We start from the raw sequence: 12,590 nt of genomic DNA, 5'->3' as shown, positions 1-12,590 counted from the left end.
CACAGCATGTGAAATATCTCTAGGGTTTGCCCTCCACCTCCTCCCAGACTCAGAACAGAGCTGAGATCCATTTCCAGCCCTGTGCTCCATGCTACTGTGAGGATGGTGAGGCACTGGCACAATTTGCCCCGAGAAGCTGTGGATGCCCCATCTCTGGCAGTGTTCAAGGCCAGGCTGGATGGAGCTCTGAGCAAACCCAGGTTAAGTGGAAGGTGTCCCTGCCCATTGGCAGGGTGGTTGGAATGAGATAGTCTTTAAGGTCCATCCAGTTCAGACCATTCTCTGATTTTGTGATTAGCAGCTGTGCACAGGACAGTTGTTCTTGCCTGTAAACACATAACCTGCAATCCACTGAGCAGAGAGGTCCTTGCTGCCTGCACTGACTGCTTGGAGGCTGCATGTGGCCTGGAGCCCCTTAGCTGTGCCACCAGGGAGTCTGGCCTTGCATCAGGCTCCTCAATTGTCCAAAGGGATGCTGATACCATCTCCTAATCCCCTAATGGAGCTAAACAGCTGTAAACTCCTCTCTGAACATCTAGTGCCATTAGCAAAAATGAGAAGGCCAGTTCCTTGATACTGCAGCTGAAACTCCAAGGGTAGCTATAGAAGCATGGAAAGCACTGGAGAAACACATCTGCTGCCTTGATCCTTCCTAAAGCTTAAATGGTACTGGTGGGCTATAGGAAACAGTCAGCAATCAGTACATGTGAGGCACAATGAGACAATTAAAGACCAGTTAACAGGATGAATGTGACGACCATTCCCTGCTTACTGATGTTTGGCTAATTTGGCACCAGTGGCTTTGTAAAGTGATTATGAATTGCACAGGAGGTGCAGTGAGCTGGATCTTGCTAACAAGGGTGCAATGGCATGTGTCTTGCACCGAGGACATTAATTGCTGTGGGGGTGACTGCCTCTGTCCCACATGTTCCCTGGATCTCCTGCTCCCCAGCTGCTGTGAGAGCCCTGCCAGAGCTGCCTGATGGCCTTGACCCTGTGGGGAGGGAAGGCACAGAGCCCAGCTTGGCAATGGCCTCTGCGCCCTGGTGTGCTCTTGGGCTATCATCCCAACTTGACAGGACTGCTCTGCATCCTCTGGGCTGTTTGACCAGGGGCTCAGCATGGCAGGGATGAGGAGGCCTGGCAGGATACATACTAGGCACAAGGAGGTGGCTTTTGCAGACAAAAATCAGCATAATGAGGAGTAAGAAAGTACTCTAGTGGATGATATTAAGGAGAAAGGTTAGATAGCACCAAGCTGAGCACATAGGAGGAAAGAGGGGAAGGAAAACTTTTGTGATAGCCCCAGGGAAACCTGTGGGATGGGACTTGCCAGACAGGGAAGTTTGAGCTGCCTTGTGGTCATGAGGGACTCTGGCATGCCACTTCACTGCCATCCTAGGCAGAGGGAATGGCTTGGAGACATCAAGAACACCCTTGAAAACCTGGGATGCTGTGGGGCTGTGCCTGGGGCCTCCACACCAGGAGACATGAAGTCCTGGTGTGAACAGGCATCCATCTCCACAGTGGCTGTCTTGCTACCCCCACGTCTGGGCACAGTGAGGAGCTCAGCATGGGAGGGAAGCAGGAATGGCCAGCTGGTACCTGCCCAGGCTTTGAGACAGGCAGGCACAGATGGGCCTGTGGAGGCAGCCCTGTGGCTGGGTCAGCACTGTGTGCTGGCCTGAGCCAATTGTCCTGCTGGGAAATGGGGATAATGAGCTTGAGCCCAGCGTGGTGCTGATGGTACTTTTGAAAAATGCTGCCTTAGATATTTCAAGGGCATGCAGCTAAGCAACCTGTTAAATGCTCTTACAAATCTAACAAGATAACCAGCCCCCTGAGAAGCTGAACAAACAGTTGCATTTCCACTCAGAGGAGGTGAGCAACCTTTGCAAACGTCAAGCCGTTCTCCAGGAGGCTTGGGGGCAGTGCAAGAATAATCCCCAGAGGCCACAAAATGGGAATAGAAACCCTTGTACAGTGGCTTGTCTTCAGCGGTTTGTCTCTTTGCTCCCTGACTTGAATGAGAAGCTGCAGAGACAGCATGAAAATGAAATATAACCAGGAGGAATACTCCATTTCATCTCTCCTGCATTTCTTACTGCTCCCTCCGGTCCCTGCCGCTCATCTGCTGAAGTCCAAGGCAAAGTGTTATTGAGCTGCTGGATCTGATTGAATTTTTTTCACATCCCTGAAGGGCTGCAGTGACTGGAGTGCTGCTTTGAGCAGAGAGGACGTGGTTAGCCATTTGGCAGGATCTGTCCTCCTGAGACCCAGGCAATGTCTGGCCCAGACTGCTGAATGAACAGGTAGCAAGGCCAGCTCTCTGCTGCCATGTGGAGACTGCAGCAGATATTTGAAGCAAGGAGAGAGGCTGAAAGTAAACCTGCCTTGGTAACACACTCAGATAATAGTCACATCCTGAACCATACCTATGGAGCTCTCTGCTGGCCCACTGCTGTGATTGCTCCTCATGGGGTTGAATGGGCTCCAGGTAACACCCTTGGGATTAAACCGTGTTGGAAGATGGACCTTTCTGATCCTGGATTGAATGTCTACCTTGGGATGCCCTGGAATTTGACTCAGCTCTGAGCTGCTCACCTGCAGAGCTGCTCACCTGGAGGGCTGCCAATATTTTGGAGAGAAAGAGAGAAGCAACTCATGGCTTCAAAAAAAGCCTCTGAGTTGCTCAACTCACAAAGCAAATCAGAGAGTGAGATGGACCCAGAGACATCTGACTCATCCTTCCTCTGCAGGCTACAGTGTGGGGATGTGGTAGACAGCCCCTGCCACAACACAGTGGTGAAATGAGGAAGGCAAAATTCCAGAGCCTTTGGAGACACTGCTCTCCCGAAAGCCCTAGGCTGTATGTGGCCACCAGGGTGACTTGGGGAGCTCATGTGTAAATGCAAGGCTGTGCTGGGGTTGAGAAGGTGAGGGTGAAGTTGCTTTGCACTGTCAATTGTTATGGAAAGATTGACATTACTCTACTTTTTAGGGTGTCCTCTGCCACCTCTTTGAAGCTGTTCAGCCAGACCCAGGGGGCTCTATGTGGGGCGGCTCAGGAAGTGAGAATGCAAGGTGTTCCCTGGCTGAGCTGCAGGCAGGAAGCACAAGGGCTCCTGGACCTTAGGAATGGGGGAAGAAGTGTTGTGAGCTCCTGCAGCTATTTGCACAGAACAAGTCCATCCATAGTTTTCAGGATCTCTGTGATGTTCAAAAGACAGCTGAGCTGTAGTCTTCAGTCTGTCCCTCTCTGGGGTCTCCCAGCTGTGTCTCTGGCTTTGGGGTGGAGGGTGCTGCCTGTCTGCACAGCTGGGACTCCCAAATGGGGTGTGTGTCTGTTCCCAAGCCAGCACTGCTCAAGCCTGGAGAGGAGATGGCTCCTGCTGGCTTTGGTGACGCCAGGCTGAGCTGTGAGCAGAGCTGGCTGGGGACAACATGTATTTGTTGTCCAGCTGGCCCCGCCAAAGGCAGGAGCAGAGACCTGGCTGTGGTACCTGCTTCCACTCCCTAGTGCAGGGGGAAAGCAAATCCAGCCCAGCAAGGACAATGGCTGAATTGAAATGAGGTGAGATGGGTGATGAGGCTGGTGGTGGGGCTGGGCTGGGCTGAGCACACAGGAGCTGGACCAAGATGAAACCCCTCAAAGGGCAGTGGAGTCTCACAGATTGTCCTCCCTGTTCCTTGGGAGCGGAGAGAGACCTCGGCTCCACATTTCTGTGGTTTCTTTGCTCATTATAGGAAAAACGAAGGGTGAGGACAGGTCCATGAATCATTACTGTTTGGTTTGGCTGCATCACCACTCTGTGTTTAGGAATGGCTGATTCTTTTTCTTCTTGTGAGTTGTTCTCTCTTCCCCCACTCCTTCGGGTTTTGGGGTTGTTTTCTGGTTTTTGTCCCTTCAATTGCCCTGAATTATTGCAAGATGGTGAAACAGTAGATCTCTTCCTTTCCTTGCATTGGCTTCTCTTGCAGCAGATGTCAAATAAAAGAGTCCAGGTTTTGAATAACTCATCCCAAAAGGGGATCTTTCACCCGTCCCATGACGAGACGTTGCAGGAAGCCACTGGCGTGGCCTTCAGGCTCATGAGAGCACTTTCCAGGGAAAAAAAAAAATCCCAGAGTAAAAAGGAACAAGATTCCTCTATCCAGTTGTTAATTATGTACTTTTTTCGGGTTCTTGCTGGAACATCTGTTCTGAATTTGTGCACAAGGTTAGTATCTCTGGATTTGTGCATTCCTTCACTGCTGGGGCGCTGGGGTTGCACGGTGAGAGGGTTCACACAGCACCACACCCTTGAACCTCAGCAGGGTGGGCACGGCAGAGGACACAGCAGCAGAGTGGCTGCTTCCACCTCATGCTCCACAGGAGAATTGGGGCTGCTGCCTTCCCTTCCTCTGCTCCACAGCTGGGGTGGCTGTGCCATGTGCTTTTGGCATGCACAAGCTCCGTGTCCAGTTTTTATTGTGTGGCAGGTATTTCTGCCTCAATGCCTGGTGAAGGTGTTTACAGACCCACCTCCCTTCTGCTGTTCCAGGCTGAGGCTGGGAGGGGAGGCAGCACTCCTGTGTTTGCAGTGATGAGGGTCCTGGAAAGACAGGGTGCAATTTTCTCATTTGAATCTGTGCTGGGTTATAATTTTTCCTAATTCGTCACCTGTCATGACACAGGAGCGAGGAATGAGAGCTCCCTCTTACATATCACTGCTTGATTACATGGTGTCAGGAGAGGCTTTCACAAATTATTCCACATAGGTGGAACAGTCTGGAAGGGGGCTTTGGTAGACAGCTACACACAGGGGCTGCAGTCTCTGCAGCTCACCTGGCAAAGTTGTGTTGAGGAAGCCAAGGGGTGGACATTCTGATCTTTCAGGTAGATGGACACCCTCAGGGGTCAAAAATCAATTTTAGGTTGAACTGGAAGGGAAAAATCAAATCTCCCCCGGGAAGCTGAGTGTGGCTGTCATCCTGATGGCATTGTCCCTTGTGCTTGTGCCCTGTCCCCCCAGGCTGGGTAGGGATGGCTGTGGAGCACACTGGCATCCTAGTGGAGATGAGGATGGGGTGCTGCTCACCACCCAAAGCTCTGCAGCAGGACTGTGCTGGGGGTGCAGCAGGAGGGCTAATCAGGGAGCAGCCTGACAGTGATAAAATCAAATCAGGGAGGCTGCTGTGAGAATTGGAGGTGGCATTGCAAAGTGTGTGTGTGTGGGGAGGGGATGTTTGCAAAACGAGGCGTGTGATCACTGAAGGAAGGCAAGCAGGTGGCCAAAGAGTAACAGTAAGTCTGGCTGATACAGCCCAGCTCAAATATGTGTATGTACACATATTTGAGATATTTCTTCCCATTTTTTCCACCGTAGTTTTTGTGGGCTCTTTAGGGAAAGCAGGTTTGTGTTCCTTTGTGTCCTACAGAGGCAGTGAGGAGGCACAGATTTATTGAATCACAGTGTGGTTGTAGGAAGCAATGGGACAATATCATAAACCAAGAAAGGAATGTCAGGTACTGCCCTGCTGGCAAACACAATTCTACTGCATTGCATACTTCATTACCAGTGCCCTTGTGACTGCATGACGAGCCAAGAAGTGGCACTGATCTGGCTAAAAAAACATATTTTGGGTGCTGTGGGGCAGGCCAGGTTCATTTCAGATGGATCAGCTGCATGAATGGACTCACTGGTACCACTAGTGGAGCTCAAGCAGGGGGGAATGAAGGGTGCAGGAAAGGACTGGGTGGGAATAGCTTCAAAACTTTGGTGGGCAGCAAAACCAAATCTGAAACCTTCTGCTGCCCTTAATCAGGCTAGGAGTACCCTCAGAGTCTCATCTCTCTCAGAGGGAGCTGTTACCAGCAGCAGCACGAGTGTTAGAGAGCCTGAGCTGCTCAGCCCCTGCTGTTACACTGTCCCCAGTGGCTCAAGCATCTGTGCTCATGTGGGTTTGAATTCCCCCCTCCAGATCTTGTGCTTGGGCTTTCCTGACAGTCTGTTTCCTTGAAACAGAGGCTGGCTGTGGGATTGTGGTGTGGGCTGCTTGTGAGGACCTGTAGTGAGCTGAGGCATGTTCAGAAAAGGTCTCTGGTCCATTTGCTGGCCTCATCCACTCCAGGCTATGCCCAGGGCAGCTGCAGGACAGATCCTGGGAGTTTCAGGAGAAAGAGAGAGTCCAGATGGTGGTGAGTGACAGCCTCCAGTGTTTATCCTTGTACTGAGGTGGTGACTTCAGCCCGGTTTTGACAGGTGCCCAACCCTAGCTCCAAAGGGTGTACAACTCTTTCTTTTTTACCCCTGTGAAATGTGTGTGTTGCTGTAGCTGTTTGCCTTCACTGACTCTGGCCCAGAGACCTGGGGTTGCAGCTGATCTGCTCTCATAAAATCATACAAAATCATGGTTGGAAAGGGGCCTTGAAGATCATTTTGTTCCAGCCCCTTCTGCCATGGGCAGGAGCACTTTCCACCAGACCGTGTTGCTCAGAGCCTCATCCAACCTGGCCTCAAACATTTCCAGGGATGGGACATCCACAACTTCCATGGACAAGTTTCCAGTGCCTCATCAACCTCACAGTGAGGAATTTTTTCCCTTGAAATCTATTCTAAACCTACTCCCAGCCTCTCCTTGCACCATAACTGCTCAGGCTGAAGTGCTGCTGAAGTGCTGCTGGCCATCTCGGGGTTTCAGCAGTACACACCATGCCTGGCCAGGGGAATTGCAGGACTGTGCCTGAGCTGCTTCAAGATGCCAAGGAGATGCTTGAGCTGGTCTTCAAGCTGGCAGGAAGGGATATTTAATGACCCCTGATCCATGCTGGCCACTGAGGCCACCTTCCACATTCTCAAGGACCAGGGAGAATCCGACGATGGATGTTGTAGGAGAGCATGCACAGAGAGCACAACAGATCAGGAATAAATCAGCACTGAGCTGAGTGCCTTACTCAGCTCCCTCTAGTCCAACTCTCCTGCAGCACAAATGTTTTCCCTGTTTGCATCCATGAATCCACTGTTTAATCTAGTTTCAAATGCCCCAGGCTTTCCTTGGGAAAAGCTTCTCCACAGCCTCATAAATCTTCCTGTCAGGAAGTTTCTTTCTTTCTACAGACCTGAGAATTTCCCTTTCTTAATTTCATGCTGCTTATTCTCTCTTTCCCATGCTGAGCCCTCCCCTGGATATGTGCTGAAGCAGGACAGCAGCAGGAGTCTCAGCAGCATGTCTTTCTCTCAGTCTGCTCTCTGAAGGGTCATTTCTCACTTAGGACTTGTTCCTTTCCTCCTGTCTGGTCCTACCTGTTCCCAGGCTGTGCTGTGAGAGCCTTGGGCTGTGCTGGTAGTGCTGGGAGAAGCACAGGATAAACCTTGTGGGGAGACAGATGAGCTGGAGAGGTCTCTGGAGCCTCTGATCAGCTCTCCTTAGCTTGCCCAACCTCTTCCTAAAATCCTCCTCACTTCTCACCTCCAAGTCAGGGATAGCCACTTGCTTTCCTTTTTTTTTTTTTTCCCTGCTGTCTAGCTTAAGCTTTCTTTGCTGCAGCTTCAGTCCCTCCCTGATATTGCTTTGCTCAGCCCAGCGATGGAGTAGAGCTCATTGTTGTGATTTTTGTTGCAGCTTTTCCTCTACTGCTCCTTTCCTACTTACACCACTGCTTGAGGTGACAAGAAACACTGGTTCTGAAAGTCCTTTGGGCTCTCCTGGGAAAGGGTTTCAGGCTGCTGTCTTTGCTGCCCACGTGCTGAAAACAGATGAGCCTGGAGAAGCACCTTGCAGGTTAATCTTGAGCCTCTAAATGTGGTCAGGCCAGGTTGCAGATGTTGATGCCAGAGTGTATTTATTCATTTCACAGTTTTGCTTATTTATCAGATCCTGTGATCATTAAATTGTGCATTACCATTTGGCATGTGGCAGGTTTTAATTCCTATGGCTGGTTTATGCCCTCTGCAGGTATTAGCCTAAATGCATTTCCTGACAAGTGATGGATGCTCCAAAAAGCTGTGGCAACATATTTATTGATCAGAGCTCTCCATAACCCCAGCTCACTAATGCAAGCTCTCGCAGCACTAGGAACTATTGTCTCCTCAGACTGTTTCATTAACTCAGATGTGAGGGTTTGGTCTTTCCTTTCACGCAGGATGGAGTAAATCTTGCACAGTGTCAACTCTGACAGCAGCTCTGGCTCACTAAGCAGGGTAGACCTGGCCTGTGCTCAGCAAGGGGACCTCTGAGGGATATTTAGGGATAGAGAAGCCCTTCAATGACTTTCCAGAGAATGTGAAGGCAATCATGAACCTCTCAGGTGTATTTGGAGTTGGAAGGTACCTCTGCAATTGCCTCTCTTGATGTGTCTGAGCTACCTGTGTACTGGGGTGTGCAGCAGAGGTGGGAGCACAGGAGCTGGGTGCTGCTGCAGGCTTTCCCTAGGTCAGATGGAGCTGGGTAGGGAAGTGCCACCTCGAGGCTCCCTGCAGGGTCTGCAGTGCAGAGCTGCCTAGTTCTTCAGGGAAAAACAGTAGGAAAAGTTCTGCTTGGAAAGTTCTGTCTTGTTAAGGGAAAAGCTTCTGGTAACCCTTTGTAGAGATGGAGGACCAGAGAAGCATCTTGAGTTACCCCCTGTTCCATGGAGGTGTGTTGGCTCTGACATTCTCAGGAACCTAAGTGACTACCACAGGTGAGGAGTAGATAATGATGTGGCCAAGCTGGTCAAAAATTGGTCAGGAAACAAATTCAGCCCAAGGGTGAGTTATGGAGGCTTGAAGGAGTGACAGGCTAGTGTGTAGTGGAAACAGAGCTGCCCTGTGATCCTTGCCTGCCTATGCAAATGGCATGAAATCCTTCCTCTCTCTGCAGCTGTGAAGCATTGTTCCTGCCTGCTTTTCCCAAACCCACCCTGAGTGAGTCTAGCTTCTTCAGAAAAAAAACCAAAAACAACCTAAAAACAGAAGTCTTGAGAATTTCCCCATTTTCCTGGGAGAGAGCAAGGTAGACAAATGCAGGACATCCTGCCTTATTCAGCATCCCAGTAGAGCTGGAATGGCCTTGCAAGATCGTGCCCAGAACTCTACATGGTCATTCCCCCACCTCTGAGAGCAGCAAGGTGGGATGGCATCAACTGGGAGTTTACTGGAGCCCTGTCCTTGCAGGGTGAAGTGGGGAGCTCATGCTGTGGCAGTGGCTTTGCACCTGGACACGGGCACTGGGGAGTGGAGAAAGCAGAATGAAGCTGCCAAACCCATGGCTGGGGGGTGAAAGGTGGGAGATCACAAAGAGCTGGTGGGAGGGTGATGTGGGATCCTGTTGGCTCCTCAGTTATGGGGAACTGCAGCTGATCCAGACCTGCTGGGGGGTTGTCTGCTGGAGATGCTGCTATCTGCTCATGCTGGAGGGAACTGACATCCAACATGTTGTAAATATTTCTAGAAAACAGCTCCTCACCCATTCTCCTGCAGTTTGCATGGCCTGAACACCTGTGGTTAGAATAGATGAGGCTGTGAGGAGAGAGAACTCTGGTCTCAGTGTGACACCAGAGCACCCACATGGATGTGATCCCTGTGGCCAGCCCTGGCCTCAGCTCTGGCAGTCCTCACCACTGGTTATTTGTGTGCCCCATGGACACTGGCTCATCTGCTCTGACCTGCCTTGCACAGAGCCCCTGGTCTGGAGCTGGAAAGTGGAAATGGAGCCGCTGGAGGTCCTGAGGCCAGAAAAAACACAAGCTGTGTGCTGACACCCCACTCGTGCCAATGCTCACAGCTGCCTGGCATGAGCAGCTGTGGGCCTGAATTGACCATCAAGGGGGCAAATCCACCAACTGGCAAACTCAGTGATTAAACTAAAAGAGGCTCCCCACAACCTCTGCAACACTCCCAAAATTCCAGCAGCTTCAGGTGAAGCTCATCCAGGGCCCCACCACTTGGAGGGAAATACTGTTTGGTTTTCCTGCATAAGCACCCAATCTCTCCTCAGCTGAAGGTCCTTGGGGCTGTTAGTAGATGACCATTAGGTCTGAAAGGTGCTCTCAGTTTTCCTCACAGCTTGATCACAAATGACAATGAGTGATGTCTTCAGGGGGCTGCAGCAGGGATGAGCTGGAGCCAGGAACCCCTAGTTGAGGGCACCTGGTACAGGTGGGAGCAGAATAGGAAGAGCAGGGTTGACCCTCCTGTCATTGCATGGGCAGCCAAATTCCAGAGAAAACAAGCAGGACAGGGATATTTTCAGCTGGGGCAACACAGACAAAAGGACTCTTTTCACCTTCAACTTCCCATGCTGGAGACTGGTAAAAAGAAATAGTTGTTTTATAGAAAGAAACTGGGTCTTACATTAATAGAGAGAGATTATAGCTTTATGTGAGAAGAAGAAAGAAGCTAAACGAGGTGCTGATGCAGTGAGGATCTTTATTGTTAAGCACTCTTAATAATGCATAGAGTTGTACTCATCTTTCAGTAACTTTATTCCACCATTGTAAATCTCATTTTAGTGATCTCATCATTTCAGCCTTAATTCTAGCTGGCAAGGTAGAGCCATATGCCAGCCAGGAGAAATTCTTACCTTCTCTTTCTCGTACCAAACAATGGGAAATGCCCTGCTCCCACAAATGCAGCTCCCACTTACCTGGGGGACCAGACGAACCATCTGGAGCAGATGGATCTCCCAGACACTGCAGTGAGGAGAAGTTTCTGGCATCCAGTGGGAAAACAGAAATTGGGCATGGAGAAGTCCTGGGAGGAATAGAAATATAACTTAAGAGTAAAACTTGACAATGCTAAATCAAAGTGTGCAGTTAGAAACACCATCCCTTTCACACAGGCTCTCCAAACAGCTGCCAAACCTCTCTTATCAGAGGAAAAAACCCAACCAAATGCATTTTATATATTTTGGTGTGTAAATCACTAGAATGGGACAGAAGCCAGCAGGTTTCCTCCTGCATCCTGTTAACACCTGTGTCCCTCTGCTGGTCCTGCAGGGCTGGAGACAAACTTTGGGAGCTGCTCTTGGGGGCCGAGCAACAGCGCCCGAGCTGAGCTTTAATTAACAGAAAGTGGCCACCATTCTGCTCAGCACAGCAATCTCAGACTTCAATTGCTGATTGAGGCAAGAGCCATTTCTCACCAGGTAGAGGAAATAAGGCTTGCATCGGAACATAAAAGATTGTTTTAATTAAACCTGGTATTTCTAAGCCTGTTGCTGGCTGCAGCCGAATGGGGGAGGCAGCTGGAGTTGGTCAGAAAATTCCCAGAAAAATGACACTTTTTTTCCCCCTCCCCACTTTGTGGGTTGGAAATGGTGCATGATAGAAAAATAAAAGCCTTTTGGTTTGTTCAGAGTTGTATTTGCCTCTTGGTCATACAGGCTGCATGCATCACAGAATTGCCTGTGCAGTGTCACAGAGGAAGAAAGGACCTCTTCTGCATCCAGCTCTGGGGGCTGCATTTGGCCCCAGGACAGCCTGATGAGATCAAACCCCAGCCCCAGCCATCGCTCTTTCTCTGCTCTGTGCTCCTCCCCTCCTTTACCCAGCTCACTTTTATCTCCACAATGGCCTTTGCAGGAAGGTCAGTATCCAGATAAATTTCTGCCTCACCATTGTAAAATCCTTGGGGTGCTATACACCTAAGTCTGAGGGGTTTTTGTTCCCAAGTTGTGTGTTAAGCCTGTGTCTCTCCCCACCAGCAGCCAGGCTGAGTTTTGGGTGATTTAGTCCTGCAGCACAAGAGCAAAATCAAGCAGACAACAAGCGCCAAGCTCACCAAACACTCTGAGCAGGCTGTGGAAACGACCCCAGCCTCAGCTCAGCTCTCTGCTGCATTTTCTAAATCTGTGAGGATTTTGGAATCATCAGATGGAGCAGCAAATCCCTCCAGCTGCTCCCACTGTGCTCACCCAGGAACAGCTTATGCTGGTCACTGAGCATCCTCCTCCGAGCTGCAGCAGCTGCTCCCTGGGCAGAGGCAGCCATCCAGGCAAAAGCACATTTTTAAGTGCATGTCACCTTTGGGGTTTTCCTGCTGAATAAGATAAAATTCAGAGCTCCCAAAAAGCATGACTGCCCTGGAAATCAAACTGGATTTAAGCTTAAGCTTCACAGGCAAGGGACAGCCAGAGTCAGTGTGACAGCACAAACAACCCAGATGGGACACATGGGGTGGACCCCTCTTTTCTGTAGCCACAGGCCACCTCCCACCCACACATCCCTGCAGGATGAGGACCATCTCCAGGTGGGTTTAGAATCACAGAATATGTGGAGTTGGAAGGGACCCAAAAGGAATCACTGCAGTACAACCTCTGGCCCTGCACAGGACAGCCCCAAGAGCCCCACCATGTGCCTGAGAGTGTTGTCCAGGCACTTCTTGGGCTCTGTCAGCCTTGGTGCTGTAACCCCTTCTCTGGGGAGCCTGTTCCAGAGCCCAGCCACCCTCTGGGTCTGCTAGGATGTTGCTCTGCCCCATATATGGCACTTTTCCTGCATTTATTTTGTCCATTTTATTTTTGGACCAACCAAGTAGCTCATTCATCAGGGGTCCCAAGCTGCTTGTGACAGCACATGGTCTGGCTGAAGTGACCAGGGCACTGGCCTGCATCTGGAAAAAAGGGATTCT

The sequence above is a fragment of the Erithacus rubecula genome, assembly GCF_903797595.1.
Source record: "Erithacus rubecula genome assembly, chromosome: Z".
In the NCBI taxonomy this organism is placed as follows: Eukaryota; Metazoa; Chordata; class Aves; order Passeriformes; family Muscicapidae; genus Erithacus; species Erithacus rubecula.
This window is presented reverse-complemented; position numbering follows the sequence as displayed.